Source organism: Hyperoodon ampullatus (genome assembly GCF_949752795.1).
Source record: "Hyperoodon ampullatus genome assembly, chromosome: 2".
NCBI lineage: Eukaryota > Metazoa > Chordata > Mammalia > Artiodactyla > Ziphiidae > Hyperoodon > Hyperoodon ampullatus.
The window spans coordinates 63,156,965-63,178,234 of record NC_136915.1 but is presented as its reverse complement, the minus strand read 5'-3'; the positions used below and the strand labels follow the sequence as shown (position 1 = coordinate 63,178,234).

At 35.1% G+C, this 21,270-nt stretch overlaps 1 protein-coding gene across 1 annotated transcript in view; it reads left to right on the top strand.

Moving 5' to 3' along the window:
- NEGR1 (neuronal growth regulator 1) overlaps window positions 1-21,270 on the top strand; it is a gene marked incomplete at its 3' end in the record, with an annotated part of 911,256 nt that overhangs the window by 319,733 nt on the left and 570,253 nt on the right. The gene's annotated exons all lie outside the window — the stretch shown is intronic.

Genomic DNA, 21,270 nt, shown 5'->3' with positions numbered 1-21,270 from the left:
CTTAAATGGTAGAGCTCATATAAAAGGCTCTAAGAAGATCTCATCCTGTGTTAAACACACCTTTGAAAATGTCGGATTAGCAATTTCAGAGATGCTCACCACCAATAAGATTAGCATAGGCAGCTTGCCTGCACTGTGCTATTGGTAACTCATCCCTCATACCTGTCCGATCTTACCTAAAAACAACAGCAGCAGCAACTGAGGAGACACTACTTGCAAAGAAATTTATTCTGGTTGATAGTGAAATTAGATATTGAATTTTACCTTTTAAAGTTGCTATTGTCTTCTTTCTTCTGTTTTTTGTTTTGTTTTTCTCTTTGTTCTGTTCCTTGAGATTCCTCTTTTGAGTTCTATCTGGTCACTATTTTCCCTAGTACTTTGTCCATTATGATTTTTAGAAAGGAAAATATTCTTGTGAAATTTTCAGTAGTGACAATACGGTAAAAGCATGAAATTTAATATGTGCCCTGCATTATATATGTTAAATTAAATAGAGGTAGCTTTAAAAATTCTAGATTCAGGTCTTATGGAGTCTTTAAAATGGTCAGCTAGAAAAATAAATTTTGAGGTATACTCTTTGACCATTTTGAAGGTTCCTAGATTTCCTTCAGGCAGTGAATGCATCTCAACAATAACAAATAACATCTTTTATGTTTTACAATCTTTGAAATCCAGGAACAAACAAGGTTTTTCTAGTTTTATACTTTATACTGCATAGCATTCTATAACCATTATATAAATTTTCCAGATTTAAATTGCCTTTAAAAAATATCTCCTGTGGGTGAATAAATAGACAATGAGGCACAAAACTTTCTAAATTTAAAGGTGTCTCTGTTTTTAAATGGTTTATGTGAGCAAGGTCTGCAATTAAATCCATTGAAGGATATACTGAAAATATATTTTATTTCCTGCTGACATTTCATTCAAAACATATTTGAAGGATATACTGAAAATATATTTTATTTCCTGCTGACATTTCATTCAAAACATATTTGTTACTTTTAGAGGCAGCAAGATAAAGTATTTGGAAAGAAAGATTTCTACTCAAAAAGTCCTACTGCAAAGACAAAAACAAGTTGTAAAAGTAAATTTGCACAGTAAAATATCTGTTTGTTTTACTTACAAACTCTGAAAGCATTTTGTTTTAAATGTAACTTTTAAAAAACTATACCAGGTGGTCCCACCCCCTGCGCCCAGAATGGAGACCGTGTTTCCTCAGAGCAGGAACTCCTGGCTCAGGGTCTCTTCCCTCCACCATCACTGAACTGACCTGGAGCCCAAGGGGAGGGAGGCCTCACTGAGGCTGCTGGCTCTGGAGGGGCTCCAGCAGCCGGAGCCGTGACAGTCCTGGGGACCGTGGGCCAGATCACTCATCCTGGGGTAAGCCAGCTGCCATGTCATGAGGACACTCAAGTAGCCCTAAGGAGGGATCCATGTGGCAAGGAACTAAGGCCTCCTACCTACAGCCACATAATTCTAAATATTTTCAAAACATTTGTATGAATTTACATCCTCAGCAGCAGTGAATGAGATTCAAGGCTTATACACATTCTTGTCAAACTTGATAACACCTGTCATTTTTGTTTGAACTTTCTGGTTGTGTTGGTGATGATGGGGTGCCGTGAGAGATATGACTTCATTAAGCAGAATAGAGTGGGCCCCAACAAGTGTCTCTCTGCCCAGCATCATTGGAGCCAACAGCATGAGACTGAGTGTGGTTCAGAAGCAAAGGAAAACTTTATATTTTGATCAGAGAATGGAGAGGGCATGGAAAAATGCTCAACATCAGGAATTAATAAAGACATGCAAATCCAATCTACAAAAAACGTTCACCTGGCAACAGTGAGAATGATCATCAGCAAAAAATCTACAAACAGTAAACGCTGAAGGGTTTTAGAGAACTGTGTACCTTCTAGCTGCTGCTGGGATGTAAACTGGAAACAGGCACTAGTGAGAACAGAATGGAGGTGTGTTTAAAGGTAAAAATTGAGCTACCATATGATCTGGTAGGCCCACTGCTGGGCCTATCACCTGAGAAGACCAGAATCAAAAAGACCCAGTCTGGTAATCCTGCACTGCAGCAATATTTACCATAGCCAAGACTTGGAAGCAACCTAAATGTCCATCAACAGATGAATGCAGAAAGAAGTGGTTCATGTACACAGTGGAATATTAGTCAAGGAAAAGAATGAAACAGTGTTGTTTGCACCAACATAGAAGGGCCTAGAGATAATCACATAACTTGAAGTAAGAAAGAACCCAAAAGACAGATATCCTATGATATCACATATAGGTGTTACCTAAAAACTGATACCCATGAACTTATTTCCAAGAGAAGGACACTCATGGATTAAGAAAACAAAATTATATTTAACCAAATGGAAAGGCGTGAGGAATGGATAAATAAGGACATGGGGTTTGACAGACATAGACTAATATATATGAAATATATGGTCACCAAAGACCTATGGAATGCCAAGAGAGGTCTACCCACCTCCTAGAGAAATGGAAATAAAAACAAAAATAAACAAATGGGACCTAATGAAACTTAAAAGCTTCTGCACAGCAAAGGAAACCATAAACAAGATGAAAAGACAACCTACAGATTGGGAGAATATATTTGCAAGTGATGCAACTGACAATGGATTAATCTCCAAAATATACAAATGGCTCATGCAGCTCAATATCAAAAAACAAACAACCCAATCAAAAAATGGACAGAAGACCTAAATAGACATTTCTCCAAAGAAGATATACAGATGGCCAACAAACACATGAAAAGATGCTCAACATCACTAATTATTAGAGAAATGCAAATCAAAAGTACAATGAGGTATCACCTCACACCAGAGGTCAGAAAGGTCATCATCAAAAAATCTACAAACAATAAATGCTGGAGAGGGTGTGGAGGAAAGGGAAGCTTCTTACACTGTTGGTGGGAATGTAAATTGGTACAGCAACTATGAAGAACAGTATGGAGGTTCCTTAAAAAACTACACATAGAACTACCATACAACCCAGCAATCCCACTACTGGGCATATACCCTGAGAAAACCATAATTCAAAAAGAGTCATGTACCAAAATGTTCATTGCAGCTCTATTTACAATAGCCAGGACATGGAAGCAACCTAAGTGTCCATCAACAGATGAAAGGATAAAGAAAATGTGGCACATATATACAATGGAATATTACTCAGCCATAAAAAGAAATGAAATTGAGTTATTTGTAGTGAGGTGGATGGACCTACAGTCTGTCATGCAGAGTGAAGTTAAGTCAGAAAGAGAAAAACAAATACCATATGTTAACACATATATATGGAATCTAAAAAAAAAAGTCATGAAGAACCTAGGCAAGATGGGAATACATACAAAGATCTACTAGAGAATGGACTTGAGGATATGAGGAGGGAGAAGGGTAAGCTGTGACAAAGTGAGAGAGTGGCATGGACATATATATACTACCAAAGGTAAAATAGATAACTAGTGGGAAGCAGCCACATAGCACAGGGAGATCAGCTCGTTGCTTTGTGACCACCTAGAGGGGTGGGATAGGGAGGGTGGGAGGGAGGGAGACGCAAGAGGGAAGAGATACGGGGACATATGTATATGTATAAGTGATTCACTTTGTTATAAAGCAGAAACTAACACACCATTGTAAAGCAATTATACTCCAATAAAGATGTTAAAAAAACAAATAAACAAAAAAAACCTATACCAAATTCCAGATCCTTAAATATAGATAATTGTCTATAGCTGAGATCACTCAAAAAAATTGTTACAGCTCTTATAGCCACCACCCAGACTCCCTCAACCAGATTCACTTATCAGGTGTTAAAAATAAATGGAATGGAATCTCTCTGGCTGGATCCGATGTATTCCAAGTATACATATACACAGGAACTCTTTCAGTAAATCATAAAATAAAATAATAGCACTGAAATTTCAGAGTATTGTCAAAGGCACCCACCTCATTTCTCTTCTATCTCTTGGTTCATGTACATATTACATAAGCTGATGGGACCTACATTGCATTGATGACCTACATTTGGGTGGAATCTCACAACTGTCATTTCAAGGTTACTGATATAGGGATGTGAGTTCTTGAAGTGAAGAAGAAACAAAAACAGAAAACCCCATGGAAACATAAACTTCCCTTTTGGGAGTTTTAGATTAATTCATTCTAGTTTGTATGTCTATGCATTAGTCATATATCTAAGCTGTTCCATTTTCAAAACGAAGAAATGTGATTATAGAGCCCAATACTGGAACATTAATGGGGACTCAATTTGTTAAGAACGTATCTATTGAGGACCTATTGCATGCCAAACATTGTGCTGGATGATGACCACACAGGAGAGTCAAAGGCTCTGCCCTTGGGAAACACTGGAAATCCGTAGTTTTCTCTTTCCAAATATTGAGTGATTAAATTTATTGATACTCTCTTCCCAAAATGATAGGTGAATTTGCATGGTAAAACAAATCTAATAATTAAAAGTTTTGAACTGGAGGGAGTCTTGGAGGTGATCTATTCTAACTAAAACCTTTGTTTTATAGAAAAGAAACTAAGCCAGAGAACTGAAGGGACTTGCCTTCAGTCACATGGCTGATAGGGACCTGCGATTAGGACTCTGTCCAGTACAGTGAAAAATATAACAGGTTCAGAGGTCAGGCCCATTTTCTTCTGCACAGGATGAGTTTTAAGGAAGATTATGGACACTTATCTAACATTAGGTTGTGCCTGTGTTGATTCGATTGTGAAGATCTAGGAGCTCCTGCAAATGGTGTCAGACCTCACTTTAAAAATGTGGCTGATTTCCAAATTTTGCATGAGAAATGGGACAAAAGAGTAGCTGATAGAAGTGACAGAGATTCAGGTTGATTCCATAATACTGCTTCTATTCCACAGTATCACATCCTTCTCATTCTATTTATCTGTACCTCTTTAAGTTGCAGTATTTTTAAGGTCTTAAGATAGCCTCCGTATATTAGACACACATTCAGAGGACTGTGAACAATGCAAAAATAAATATAAGAAGACAAAAGAAATGAGAAGAAAAGGCCAGAAAGAACATAGACACTATCAAGTTCCCCGTACCTCCAGAAAAATACTTACATTGCTTTTCTGCTTCTGAAATGATGCTGTGTTCTGCCTTGCCATAGGAATACGTTTGGAATCCTTCTTAGGAAAAGTCTGAATTCCTCTCTGACATTTGTAGTGTTTGTTCAGTCAGTGATTTGGCATGTATATAGTAGAGGTAACTCTTTCTGGAAGTGAGAACAGTGACTGAAGAAGATAGTTGATATGTCTTCTCCCAAGGTTAAGTTTTTCCACTACACTCCTATTAGCATGAAGTCTTTTCTCTGAGCACCAAACTGAATATTTAAGTATATTAGTGAAGGAAACATTGGCATAAAGAGGAAAACATTCATTCTCAGTCTTGTGTTATTCTTGAGCTACTTAAAGCTTCCATTAATTTCAGTGGGAATTTCAATAAAAAAAGGTGAGACATCATGATGAAGATATACATCTTTTAATAGATCACCTGTATTATTCTGTCATATTTATGGAAAAAGCAAGAGATGCTCATCTCTGATGTTGATTAAATTAATTTATATGTGGGCATTTGCAAAAATAATTAATACATCATTGGATATAAAACACTCTAATTTTAAAATGAAACTAATTGTTAATTATATAAAGTTCAGAAATATCTCGCCTTTAAATAATTTTTAAATATTGCTAGCAGATTGGACATATGACTGTTACTTTCATTAAATTTTAATGGTTATTTCATTAGTGTTCTATGCAAAACTAATAAGTGATGTGTTTAATTAAAATTTTATACATGATCAATTTGTGGAATAATTTTATCTTGAGCAAGTCTATTAAAATAGTTTAATTTAATGTTCTATAAAAAGCTCAAAGGAAGAAAACCTGTTTGACAATACAGCTTAAAAAATGTATAGAAATTCATTTAATATCCTCAAAGTATAGAAGTATGATTTTTATTTTATTCATTTTATTTACTCAGACAAGAAAAAATGTTATTAATCAGGGCCTAATTTGGCTGAACTATTATTAATATAGGAAAACCTCAGACCTCCTTTATGTCAAAACAGATAGTGAGCTGTTTTATGGAGAAAAATCGGTATTTCAGAATCAATAGTTGTGAATATCCTGAGGTAATGTGGTTAATGTTCATGGGCCATATTCTTTAGATTGGATTACTGAGGCAATGGTGTGAGTACCTGCAGTGAGAAGATAAAGACCTCTAGATGAGTAGAGATGATGGCTTTGCTAAGTATTCTGCTTCCTTGACTGAATTCTGTAAAAGACTAAATTCCTGTGGTTAAATTTCTTTTGCGTGATGAATGAATCAATTGGAAATACAACATGAAAGTGAGAATGGGCTCCCAGGCTGCTCCAAAAAAGTTAAGCAAGAAATGAAGAAGGAAAAAAGGAAGAGAGAGAGGGAGGAGGAAAGAAAAGGAAAGGAAGAAAGGAGAGAAAAGAAAATCATCCTGTTAACAGTGCAGGCACAGAGTCCATGCAATCTCTTCGTGGCATCCTTTTAGTTTTCTAATGCCCTATTCTTATGTTCTGTGCATATTCTTCCAAATAAAAATTTAAATTGTTTTTTCATTCATATTTTGGCACATTTGGCATTTGTTTTTATCGTCTCCTGTGACATTAATTTTGCTAGTAATGGGGGAAAATATAATGATCACTCGCTTTATTTTCACAAGTAATTTTCAAACATTGCTTAAAAATGTTTTAAAATAAATCTTTGTCCTTTCTGTTTTGCATGGTAGATTAAAAATCCCAGTGTTTTCTGAATTAAAATTAAAATCTGTATTAGTTTCCAAACTTGGTGTCTTAAAACAACACAAATTTATTCTCTTGCAGCCTGGAAGCCAAAAGTCCAAAATCAATGTAAGTAGGGCTGTGCTTCCTCCCAAGGCTCAAAGAGAGATTCTTCTGTCCCTTGCCTCTTCCAGCTCTTGGGTGTTCCAGGAATTCTCTGGTTTATGGAAACATCACTTTAATCTCTACCTCCACTGTCATCTTGCCTCCTCCTCTTCTGTATGTCAAATACCTCGTGTATGTCTCGCATCCTAACACTCATCATTGGATTTAGGGCCCACCTGGATAACCCAGAATGATCTCTATACCTCAAAGTCTCTAACCTAACTATATCTGCAAAGAACTTTTTCTTTTTTTTCCAAATAAGGTAACATTACCAGATTCCAGGAATTAGGATACACACACATCTTTTGGGGGCCAGATTTTGTTTTGGTCATTTAAAAATATTTCCTTCTGTATGCAGTCCAATGAGAAGTATTCACTATAACTGTAGCAAGCAGTAGAACAAAAGTGATACAAAGATCAGTTTCAGAGTCATATGGGCCTAGGTTTGAATTACAGAATCCATCACTCAATTGCTATGTGGCATTAGGTAAATAATTTCAATAATAGAAAAAGATATAAAATATAGTATTCCAGGCACCAAGACAATAATCCAAAGGCTCCATATATGGTACAAATACCATTAAGGTCCATCGTAATGTTCTAAGGACTATGTAGGCACTTAGCAATTTCTTGGTCTTAAATTTTCATATGTATTCTTTCCTAGAAGTCATCTACCTGAGAATGGATCTGTGGCTAGCCTGGTTCCAGTTCCTATCTCATGTAATTATGGTGAAAATTAAATAAGATAATATAAAGCTCTTGGATCTATGTCTAGACACTAAAATTGGTCAGTAAAATATCATTTTTCAAGACTGTCTTTCCTCCATTGTATTGACTTTGCTCCTTTGTCAAAGATCAATGAACTGTATTTATGTGTCCATTTCTGTGCAATATTTCATTGATCTATTATTTTTCTATTATTTCACCAGTACCACATTGTCCTGATTACCATAGCTTTACAGCAAGTCCTGAAGTCAGGTAATGTCAGCCCTTCAATTTTGGGCTTCTTCAATATTGTGTTGACTATTCTGGGTCTTTTGCCTCTCTATATAAACTATGGAATTAATTTTTTCTGATATACACTATATAATTTGCTGAGATTTTGATTGAGATTACGTTGAATCTATAGATCAAGTTTCAAAGAACTGACATCTTGACGATGTTAAGTTTCCCTATCCATGAAAATGAAACATATTTCCATTAGTTTGATTCTTATTTGATTTCTTTCATAAGAGTTTTATAGTTTTCCTCATAGAACTTATACATACTATATTAGACTTACATCTAGGTATTTCATTTTTTGAGACATTAATATAATTGGTATTATGATTTTAATTTCAAATTCCACTTGTTCATTGCTGGTATATAGGAAAATAAATGACTTTTTATATTAACCTTGTATCCTGAAAACTTGCTATAATCATTTATTAGTTCCAGGAGTTCCTTTATCAGTTCTTCCGATTTTCTACTTAGATGATCATGCCATCTACAAACAAAGGCAACTTTATTTATTCTTTCCCAATCTATATATCTTATATTTCATTTTCTTGTCTTATTGCATTAGTTATGACTTTCAGTACAATGTTGAAAAAGCAGTGGTGAGAGGGAACAGCCTTGTCTTGTTCCTGATTTTGTAGTGGGAAATGTTTGAGTTTCTCACATTTAATGTGATGTTGTCCAGAGTGTTTTTTTTGTAGTTATGCTTTAGTTGAGGACATTCTCCTCTATTCCTATTTTACTAGGAGTTTTTATCATGAATGTGTGTGGGATTTTGTCCAATGTCTTTTCTACATCTATTGATATGATCATATGACTTTTCTTTGTTAGCCTATTGATGTGGTGGATTATATTAATTGATCACTGACTGTTAACCAGCCTTTCATACCGGGGATAAACCCCACTTGGTCATGGTTTAATAGTTCTTTTTATACATTGTTGGATTCAATTTGCTAACATTTTTTTTGAGGATTTTTGCATCTATGTTCATGAGAGATACTGTTGGGTGACTCTCTTTTCTTTCAGTGTCTTTGTCTGGTTTTGGTATCAGTGTAATGCTGGTACTAGGATAACTCATAGAATGAATTAGGAAGTATTGTCTCTACTCCTATCTTCTGAAAGAGATTGTAGAAAATTGTTATAACTTATTCATTAAAGGTTTCATAGAATTTATCAGTGATTCCATCTGGGCCAGATGCTTTTGGTTTTGGAAGATTTTAATTATTGATTCATCTTCTTTAATAGATACAAGTCTGTTCAAGTACAGATACATACAGGACTTGTCTGTTTCTTCCTTTGGACATTTCTGTAGATTGTGTCTTTTGAGCAATTGGTCCATTTTCTCTATGTTATCAAATTTGTGAGCATAGCATTTTTCAATCCCATGCAATATAATTCCTTTATTATCCTATTATGTTGATGAGACCTTTAGGGATAGACCTCTTTTATTTCTCATATTAGTAATTTGGTTTCTCTCTCTCTTTTTTTATTAGTTAGCTTAGATAAAGGCTTATGAAATTTATAGGTCTTTTCAAAGAACCAGCTTTTGGTTTTATTGATTTTCCCTATCAATTTCCTATTTTTGACTTTCATTTATTTTTTCTCTAATTTGTATTATTTCATTTCTTCTGCTTGCTTTGGGTTTAATTTGCTCTTCTTTTTCTAGTTTCCTAAGGTGCAAATGTAATTACTGATTTTAGATCTTTCTTTTTTTCTAATACATGCACTCAATTATATAAATTTCCCTGTAAGTATACTACTTTTACTGCATCACATAGATTTTGATAAGTTGTGTTTTCATTTTCATTTAGTTCAAAATATTTTTAGAATTCTCTTGAGATTTCTTCTTTGATTCATATGTTATTTAAAAGTGCTTTTTAAAATTTCCATATATTTGGGGATTTTCCAGTTATCTTTCTGTTATTAATGTCTAGTTTAATGCCATTTTGCTCTGTATGATTTCCATTCTTTTAAATTTGTTAAGGTGTATTTTATGGTCCAGAATGTGGTGTATCTTGGTAAGTGTTCCATGTGAGCTTGTGAAGAATGTGCATTCGCTCTTGTTGGAGAAGTAGTCTATAGATGTAAATTATATCCAGTTGATTTATGGTACTGCTGATTTCAACTATGTCCTTAATGATTTTCTGCCTTCTATATCTTTCCATTTCTGAGAGAGGGTGTTGAAGTCTACAGCTACAATAGTGGATCCATCTATTTCTCCTTGAAGTTCTATCAGTTTTTGCTTTGTGTAGTTTGTCACTCTGTTATTAGACCCATATACATTAAGAATTATGTCTTTTTGGACAGTTGACCCCTTTATCATTATGTGATGCCCCTCTTTAGCCCTGATAATTTTCTTCAGTTTAAAGTTTGCTTTCCCCACCCCCACAGTCTTCTTTCAGGATTTTTCCTTAACCTTTGATTTTCTATAGTTTTAAAATGATATGCCAAGGTGTTGTTTTTGGCATTATCCTGCCTGGTGTTCTCTGAACTTCCTAGATCTGTGGTTTAGTGTCTTACATTAATTTGGAGAACTTCTCAGTCATTATTGTTTCAAATAGTTTCTTTCTCTCTTTTTCTCCTTTTGGTATTCTCATTATAAATATGTTAAACCTTTGTAGTTGTCCCACAGCAACTTATTCTGTTCTGGTTTTATCAGTTTTTATTCTTTTTGCTTTTCAGTTTGGGGTGTTTCTATTGATATATCTTGAAGCCCAGACGTTCTTTCCTTCACCATTCCAGTCTACTAATCTACTAATGAGCCCATCAAAGCATTCTTTATTTCTGTCACAGTTGTGTTTTTTGTTGCTGTTGTTGTTTTGGGGTTGTTTTTCTGATATTTCTTTTTGGTTTTTTCTTAGCATTTCCATCTCTTCACTAATGTTGAACGTCTGTTATTGCATGTTGTCTACTTTATCCATTAAAGCCCTGAGCATATTAATCATTATTGTTTTAAATTCCCTGTCTGATAATTTCAGCATCCCTGCCAATATATGAGTATGAAGCTTGCTTTGTGTTTTCAAATTGAATCCAACATAAATTGTGTTTGTGTGGGTTTTTTTTTTTTTTTTGCCTTTTATCATTTCTTATCATTTTTTCTTGGCAGCCAGACATGATGTAAAGGAAATGCTCTAAATTGGCTTTTAGTAATGTAGTGGTGAGGTATGTGTGTATGTGTGTGTGTTTGTGTGGGTGGCAGGGAAGTGTTTTTTAGTCCAACAATTAATGTCAGTCTTTTAGAGAGACTATGACTCTGGACTTTGAACTTCACCAGTGCTTCTCAGTGTCCCCCTTCCCCACCTCCACCTCTCCAATTATGTAGGACAGAATATCTAGAGTAGCAAGAGTTGAATATTTACCCTCTCCAACATAGAAGGCTAGAGTGGGCTGGAACTGGGTATTTCCCTTCTCTTTTGAGAAAGCTTAAGGATGGTAGAATTTGGTGTTTTGTTTTGTTGAAACAGTTTTGTTTCTTTTCTCCAATATTATGAGAATCTGGCCAGGCTCCAGATAAAGCTCACAAAAGCATGGGGGCCTTTCTCTGACTGGGTACTCATGAAATTTTTAACCTCAGTCTTTTCTGCACTAAGCCTACAGCAAATCATCAATTATAGTTCAGGTTTTCAAACCATGGCAGTAGTTTCCACTTGTGAGTATCAGCTCTGGTAAGCTGGGACTCCCAATATTTGCTCATCTGTCTCTCTAATCTTGGGGGTAGCAGTTTGCTCTGTATCCTTAACCTTTATTCCAATCCAGGAAGAATAGTTGATTTTTCAGTCTTTTCAGCTTGTTACTCATTGTTTTGATGGAGTGGTGACTTCCCAGCTCCTTACGTGTAGGACTGGAGACCTGAAGTTCTATTATAATTTTTTAAATATTTTTTGAGCAGGGAAATATTTACACCAAAAGAGAATACACTTGAATTTTATTTTGGTTAAAAGTAAGGATTGCATGGGCTTCCCTGGTGGCGCAGTGGTTGAGAGTCCATCTCCCAATGCAGGGGACATGTGTTCATGCCCCAGTCCGGGAAGATCCCACATACCATGGAGCGGCTAGGCCCATGAGCCATGGTCGCTGAGCCTGCGCGTCCAGAGCCTGTGCTCTGCAATGGGAGAGGCCACAATAGTGAGAGGCCTGCATAATGCAAAAAAAAAAAAAAAAAAAAAAAAAAAAGTAAGGATTGCAAACACACATTTGGGAAAAATCTTTAAAATATGATAGCTTTTGTGTAAACAATTGATTTCTTGAAAAGAAGTTTTAAAGTTAAGTTTCAGAAATAAAAGCTTTCCCAGCAAAAGCCAAATTTTCACTTTGCCACATGGCTATTTATTTTTGTCCAAATAATAACCAAACCTACTCAGAGAAATCTAATAGTAAAGCAGTTTATGAGAAACAATGTAAGGACTATAGCACAAAATCAGGCAAGAATAATTGTAAGAATAATTAAAATTTTAACTTTGTGTGTGTTCTCATGTTATTATAATTTGAGGGAAAATTACATAATTTATATTTTAAAACCTTACCCTTTCCTATACTGTTCAATATGTATTTATCTCTTCACTCACTTCTGCAAATGAATCTTATCATAACTCTTAAGATGAAACTTAGAGGGAAACAGTACTATTTAGTCTTACAATTTAAAAATGTGTTTACTGTATTTCCATTTTCCAACCAAAAAGCAACAATAAACTAAAGTGTACAGTATATCTTAAAGTGAAGAGTCAATTTGGGAAGGAGTATTACTACTGAAATCATATGTATTCAGTCTTACCTCATAAATTAACTTTGATTTCTCCTATATCAAAGTAAATAGAAATTTCATAGCATCCCATGTATAATATAAATAGTGACTGGTTGAATATATGCTATCTATGGGGCAGGGAATAAAATTGTAGCTGTTTTTTAAGATTTTGAAATCTTCTCTTAGAGAGACTAATACTACCAGCCAATGGAGAGTGACCTTTTACACACATCAGAAAAGCAACACAAATAACATATAAATTGTAAAAGGAGAGAAAAATATAGCTGAAGTTAGGTATGCCCAAGTTCTTCCTAAAGTAATAGAGAATGACTTTAATGTGATAGAAAGGGTGTATAAGTAGAGGATTTTTTTCTTCTTAGTTTCTTCTGCCTTTCACTCATCTCTTTCTTTCCTTTTATGTCTATATCTTACTTTATAGATATAAAATTCCAGCATGGTGTCTAGGTGTCTATTTATATACCTGCCATTTATAATCTGAAAAGCTTTGTAATACACTCATAATAAATGCATTCATAACCACATCTTCTCTAATCACTACAGTGCCTGCACTGCTATTTGGCACTCATTAGCTGAAACTGCCATTCACCTATAATTTATGACTAGCATACAATTATGTGTTATCACTATTCCAAGTGATTACTACACTGAATGTTTTCCAGATAGTGGTATGCAACACTCCATGACAAATTGTACTGCAGTGGATAGTTCATTTCTGTCATTTACTCTATTATTTTCCTTAAAACAGTCTCAAGAGATTTATATTGAAATGGGAGCACCTTCTTAAAGGAAGATTATTGGGTCAATGTTGTTCCTACATGAAGAGGGGGAAACTGCATTCAGAGAAGGAAGCAGACGTAGTATTAACAAATGTATTTGAAAATATTCTCATAAGAATGAAAGAGCAACTTTAAGGACAGAGTTTGAATATTTCTTTAGCATGAGCACATCTTGATTAAAGACTGACAGATTTATTTAGTAACTTGACAGTAAAAGTAAATATTTTAATATTAGAGATCATGGAGTATGATATGGATACTGAGAAAAAATTTAAAAAGTAATTAGCAAGTTGGATATGGTCTTTCACAAATCAAAATGTTTTGAATCTTTTTAACAATATCTACCTAGTAATATTTTCACAGTAGTTATAAGAACTAACATTAATTATTTACTCTGTGTCTAACAAAGTTCTGCTCTAAATATTTCACAGGTGTAATTTCATATAATTCACATAGCAACCCTGTGAGTTAGATATTAATATCTCAATTGTACAAAGAAGGAAATGAGACACAGAAAAGTTGCATAGCTTACCCAAGAGCACACCAAGATTGCATGGTTGTATTCACTTCCTAGAGCTGTCATAACAAAATACCACAAACTAAGTTTCTTGAGAAAAGCAGAAATTTATTATTCTATCAGAGTTCTGGAGGTTAGAAGTCCAAAATCTAAGTGCTGACGGTGCCAATCTACCTCTGAAGGCTCGAGGAAAGAATCCTTTCTTGCCTCTTCCAGGTTTGGTGGCCCCAGGCATTCCTCGGCTTGTGGCAGCACAGCTCCAATCTCTGCCCCGTCCTTCATAGGTCATTCTCTGTGTGTCTTTCTGTGTTCTCTCCTCTCTTTGTAAGAACACCAGTTATTGGATTTAGGTGCCCACCTCTCCTCCACCAAGTCCTGGAGGATTCATCTCAAGATCCTTAACTAACTACATCTGCAAAGACTCTATTTCCAAATAAGATCACAGTCTGAGGTTCTGAATGAAATTGAATTTTGGGGGAATGCTCTTCATCCAGCTATAATGATGGAGCTGGAGGCTCTATCCAAATGCAAACATACTCTAGAGTCTGTTCCCTTAAATATGTATGTTTGTGCCACAGACTGTGCTCAGAACATATTTCATTTAATATCCATTCTAATCCTCTGGGTACATGTTTTCTCTCTTTTACATGTTAGAATGCCCAGGGTCATGTGTCACAGATCAGCATCATTTCAATTTGGAGCAATTCCTCTAAAACCTAAAATATGCCATTATCCTGCTTAAAAGTTTTTTTTTTAATATACATTCCTACTCTCTTTAGAATAAAAATCAAATTCCTTGAGGTAATTTTTAGGGTCCACCAGCATCTGGTCTCTGCCTTCTTCTTCAACTCATGTCTTCCTCTCCCCTCCCAATACTCTCTATGTCCTACCCACCCTGGCCTCTAAGTTTTCTCTCATATTATTCCCTCTGCCTACAGCACTTCCTGACAACATTTTTCTTCTGCCTACTCTGCCCATCTCACTTTGCCACTTCTGCTGTGTTGTCTCTTCTGACAACCTAAAGTAGGCTCCATGAATCAGCTGTGGGCTCCCATAGCAATCTAAGCTGCACCTACCTTAACCCATTGTGCCTTGCTATGATTGCTTATTTGATGGTCTGTCAGTTTGTGAGAGCAAGCACCACAACTGTATATTCTCTGCTGCGTTTTCAGTACCTAAGTAGAGTGACTGACACTCAAACGTATGTGGAAAGAATAAATGAATGCAGAGAATTAAAAATGGAAGGCATGATATCTTTATGCATGGGATAAAGCAGAGGTAGAAAACTGCCTACCAATTCACAACACAGTATCTTCATCTTGTTTCAAAGAAGCTTATTCTGACTTTTTGGTGCCTTGCTCCTCAAGAAGGAAACGCATCTGGGCTTCCAGGACGCAGGTGACTTATCAATGTATCCTTAGTGTCATTTACTCCTGCTCTTTCTTCATGTGTCTAGAACTTCCTAATCATCCTTTAAGAATTCACATGGAATAGTCACATTTCTTACTCCATTTGTCCCCACTTCAATAGTAAGTGTTGAAATACAGTGAGAAAAGTATGGCAACAAGGAATAATTTGCATGATAGGACAGTCATGACTGAGAAGGTGATTGAGTTTGTTGCTTGGTCATGGCACTGCCTGCATTCTGGGGTTTCACAAAACCCAAACTCAACCATATGCTTCCTTCAGAGCTCACCAAATCACATAATGAATAGGAAGGGAAGCACTATATGATGATGAGGCAGGGAAGTGCTGTTTGACAGTTTCAACTGACGAATCTCAATTGTTAGAACATGATGATGTACATATACTACCTGCAGTATTCTATGTGTGACATGTGACTTCCACTCACCCAGCATGGTAGCACTCATTTAGAATTCATGCAAAACATTTTTACCAGGAAGAAACCTTCCCCTATGGTAGAGTATACCATTTTGAAACAACATGATATATGTAGTTCAGAAAGCAGTTTTCCCTGAGAAAAACATTACCACCTACAAACAGGGCCTCTGATCAATTTATTTCTTGCCCCCCACCCAGCCAAAAACAGTTTGTCATTGTGTAGACTGTCTCTAGATCTAACGTACATAATGCAACCTAATTGTTTCCAATTAGAAAATAACAGATCACATTTATAGAGGGGTAACCTACTTTGCTGGAAAAAAGAATACCTTTAGAACATTCAGTCTTTATTTAGCAGTATACTTTGTAAAAGTTTTTCTATGCAAAGTTTGGTAAATCTCTCTTCCTAATAGCATTGTTAAGTTCATTAAGGATTATTCCCCCTCTAATGAAAATTGGGAATTTGTGAATTGATTGTTCCAGAAGATTTGTAGGTGTTCTCTTCACTGATGTACCCCCTCACGTCTAAAACCAGTCATAGTAGATACTCAATAAATATTTTAAAAATACACATATATAAAAGAAATGTGCTTTGGCTTTAACTCATGCACTGACCACAGCAGGGAAGTTTTTTAAATTCTTCATTTTTCATGTCACCTTCAAAATCTATTTTTTACCATTTAAACCCATCATTAGGTATATCATTGGGGTATTGTGTCTCACATCGATGGAGGAAGTGAGTCCCTTCAGAAGTTTTTGCTACAGTGAAGGATTGGAATGGAAATCTAAGTGACACTTTCCTGTTTCCTCTTCCCAGTGCAACTTGTACATTGTCTTATAATTATACAAATATGATTTCTAAAGGGAAAGTTGTTAAAGTTTCAGAGTTGTTACAGAGAGCAGATAGTTGAAGTGATATGATAGCAGGCTGAAGAGGGAAAGTGATATCCTTTAAGGCATATTTGTTTAAAACATGACAATCTGAGAAAATTGCTTGGCTTCCTCAATGCCATTCTCCATAGTTACAACGATGTGGTCTGGTTATTTTCCAAGTGTTCTATGTGACTAATCACCATACGTTATTACAAAATGGTTTCCCATTTCAGAACATGAAAACAAAGTTACGATGTAATTTAGAGAACATTGACTATAAGCATTTGCCATAAGTCTTTGCAACCACTTCTCCAGTCATATGGTTTTTAAGAAAAGTATATAATGTACCACTAGGTATTTTCTTCATCCACTTTATGAAGAAATGTAGTACTAATAGATTATTTGCATTTGAAGTAAAACACGTAAATGAAGGAGAAATAATGGCTAGTACTATCCCCTAGATACATTGTTTTATTTTATTTTATTTTATTTTATATTTTATTTTATTTTATTTTATTTATTTCATTTTATTTTATCTCTTTTGGAATTTACCAAGCCAGAGTTGTTGATAGTATGGAAATGCTTTTTATTTATTATATGTATAATTATAATAGCAGATGAATTTTCTTTGATTGTTTTATAATTTATAATTGATTTATAAATTTAAAAATTATAATAATGTGTGATTTCTAGTTATTCAACTTGTCCATATATTTTTAAAAGATTTCCAGGTAAGATAGGATCATATTTCTTTAAAAATTCAAGCTTACAGTTTTTCCTTCCCCACAAACGCCTATGGTGACATAAAATTTATATTCACCATTGTCTAGGAGCACCATAGAAGAAAACTATTGGTGCCTTCGGATAATGGTTGGGTTAAATTGCTCTATTTTCTTTCCCTGCCTGCTTACTCTGAGTAGGAACACCCAGCATGGACTTTTCCCACCATCATAATCCATTTATTTCAGAGTTGTGGCATTTATTTGAATTTTCCAAGTATAAAATCAGTTCTCCATTCATTATTTTTTCATAAGTGCATCTTACTGTAATAATCCTCTGTTCTCTGTTCTCATGTTTTTGTCAGGACCTATTACATCAGTGAGGAAATCTTTGTTTCTTTCTAGGCCTTGAACATACTCAGAGCTCATTTAGGTTTTCTAAAACTGAAACAAATGCAGCTAATTATTCCTTGACCTGTATTAACAACCCAGCTGGTGGAGCCCAGATTTAGCCTACTGAATACAAAATTATAATAAAATAGACTTGCACCCTTCTTCCAAGTTGTGAGCATGTTAAATATTATGAAGAATTTTAAAAGTTGCTTATTTTTTTTAAATTTTTATATTTATTAAAAGCTGCTTATTGTCCTTTAGGCACGATCAACCACTTTTCTATGGTATCAAACCGTATGTTGCTTTTTAACTCCTTTAATATCTGTTCCTATGCCACAGAGCAGGAAATCAGAGGGGAGAAGTTACCATCTGCATTGGCTGTCATCACCTGCAGGAATTTTTGACTTGCCTGCTGATGTGATTGAGGCATGGTTGATTTTCAGCACACTACAAATAATGCTTTTGTTTCTCTGAGAACTCAGTATGTGAGTTCTTGTGTGCACTTTAACTCTTTAAAAGGCCATTTGATTATTTTTTATGAGTTAGTAATAAATTAGAAGTTTATCACTTGCAAAAACACTTGGAAACCCAAGTATAAGACATATTTTAAATCCTGCTTTTGAGGAATTTAGCAGACAGCAACTATCAGTAGATATATGAAAGGGAGAATATAGCTCAAATATATATGGGAGGCATAAACAGCTGTTTACTCAGTTCAGTTGAAGGAACACTAGGTCATATTCTATTTTTGTCATAGTATGTAAATTTCAACACCTAATACCTTGTTTTGATCCTTGCACGTATTAAAAGAAAATTGCTGAGTTGGACAAAGGACCTGTGTTAATTAGTTAATAGTTAAAACCTTAAACTGAATAAAGTTTGTCAGATTAACTAGTTGTCATTTGAAGAGGTAGCTGTGCTATAATGAAATAAGAGGTATCTAAATTTGATGAAATGCTAAGAATCATGAAGTGTGGTTATTTTTAAACTTAAGAAAAAATAACCCCAGAGATATATTTTTAAATTTTAAGCCTATAAATTATTTCAGGATTCTACAAATAGCAAATATTAGTTGAATGAATGAGGGGAATTATTGAATGTTTGATGGCATAAATATTAGCATTCTACATCAATATTTTGCACATGGTTACTGAATTAATGAATGAATCAAGAGATGTAATTATTCCTAGATTGGCCATTTTTATCACATGGCATACTACACAAGCCCAGAAAAACATTGATTCATTTATAACCTCTTACTCTCTAAATGTGCTAGATGAATATTTACTTTAATTATTATTATTATTGTTATTGTTATTATTATTGTTATTATTATTATTATTATTATTACCAGGATCAAATGAAGCTGTTGTTTAAGGAAGGGAGAAAGAGTAACCTCTCAAACATTTTCCAGGTGATTGAGATCTGAGTTCAATATTCAGTTCCCAAATGTAACTTTCTAAATGCTAATTTATTATATTGGGTTCTATTGGGAAGTTTAACATTTTCTTAATAAAAAATGAACCGTTACATTCTAACATAGGAAATGGTATGTAAAATGCCAAATTATAAGAAAGGATGGCTAGACAGACAACCTAGGTTTTCCTTAGCCCTTTTCAGTGAATAAATAAAGCACATCACCCTGATCCTCACAAACTTCCATTCAAAGCAGAGATCCTAGGTCCAGGATGTATAATCAGTCAGGAAAAGCTTAAGGAAAATCACACCCTTTAGAAGTTAAGAAAGAGACTCCAAAGCACTTTCCCAAAAGATATCTTTCAGAGAAAAATGTCTCTCCAAAGAAAAATGTTGGGGGTTGAGGCAGTTCTACAATTAAATTAGTTTTTGACACCCACATGGAAGATTTAGAATGCATATTGACAAAGACACTGCTTCACACAAATCCAGTATGTTGTTCACATCACAGATTATGAAGAATTGCCTAAGTAGCCATCTGTGGAGGGTAACTTTGTCTAAACCCAGTATTGCATTTATAATACATTCAGCTGAAGGCAACAAAACCTCACTAAATCTAATTGAATCATACAGGCATACATTATCTTGCTTAAGATGGGCGATAGAGAAGTTCCTTGGTATCTGCAGGGGATTTGTTCCCAGACTTCCCTGGGATAACAAAACCTGCTGGCCGTCAAGTTCCTTTAAAATGGCATAGTAAAGTTGGCCCTCTGTCTGTGGGATCCAGAGATAGGGAGGGCTGACTGTACATGATTTTAGGTTTTGTTTAGTGGATCAATACTGTCATACATTTGATTTGGTTCAGAATTTCTATAATTCCCTTTGCCCTGGCTTTATAGTCACGAGATGGCCACTCCTGCTTCCAGCATTAAATCTCAAGTCTTCCTATGGCAAAATTTAAAAACACAAAGGCAGTGATGGCCAGAACATTGGGAAATAATTCTGTGTGAGACCTTTGATAATTTTCTCAGGGAAGGAAATCATTTGTCAGAATAATTTCTCCACTGGGTCTGAATCTGGTTTTATTGGCCAGAACTTGGATTCAAGTTAAAGGGTACAAGCCCACTGCTAAACCAACAACTAGCAAAAGGAATAGAATCACCATGTTTGATTAAGACCAATTATTGATCATCATCTAGGGCTAATGGATAGACAACTAATAGTGTCCACTGCATCCAGTATTTCCTCAGGGTGAACATGGGACCCTCTTTTACAAACTCTCAATCACGAAACACACTTTGGAGAATATTTTCTTTTGTTTTCATGTGATTATATGTAAAAGAAATAAGTAACTATTCTTTTTTTTTTACTTTCTTCATATATAAAACAGTCTTTCAGTGATGTAGCTATCCATTACTTCATAACAAACCACCCCAAACATAATGATATAAAATAGTAACCATTTATTTTGCCCATAGTTTCTGTGGATCATGAATTCATGCGGGGAACAATGGGGTTGGCTTGTGTCTTCTCAGAAATGGCTGAGACCTCAGCTGGGAAGAATTGTATATCTGGGGGTGATTTGAATGACTGGAAACTGGAATTATCTGGAGGCCTCTTCATTCATATGTCTGGCACCTCTGTTGGTAGAGGTCAAAGGCTGGCCTCAGCTAGGACTGTTGACCAGGTCATCTATACGTGGCCTTTTCCCAGTAACTGAATTCTGAGAAAAAAAAAAACCAAAAAACAAAAAACATTCTAAGAAGAATAATCTGGAGAGTGAGCATTACAAAAAAAAAGTTGAGTCCATATGGCTTTCTCTGACCTAGGCTTAGGTTTCTTGTTTCATCATTTCTACCACATTCTATTGGAAAGAATCTAATCACTAAGGCTAACCAAGATTTAAAGAGAAGGGAACTTTTAACTGCACAGTTTGATCAGGGAATGGCAAGGTGTTAATGCAGAAGAGCATAGGGCGTACAAGATATTGTTTCTGCCATCTTTA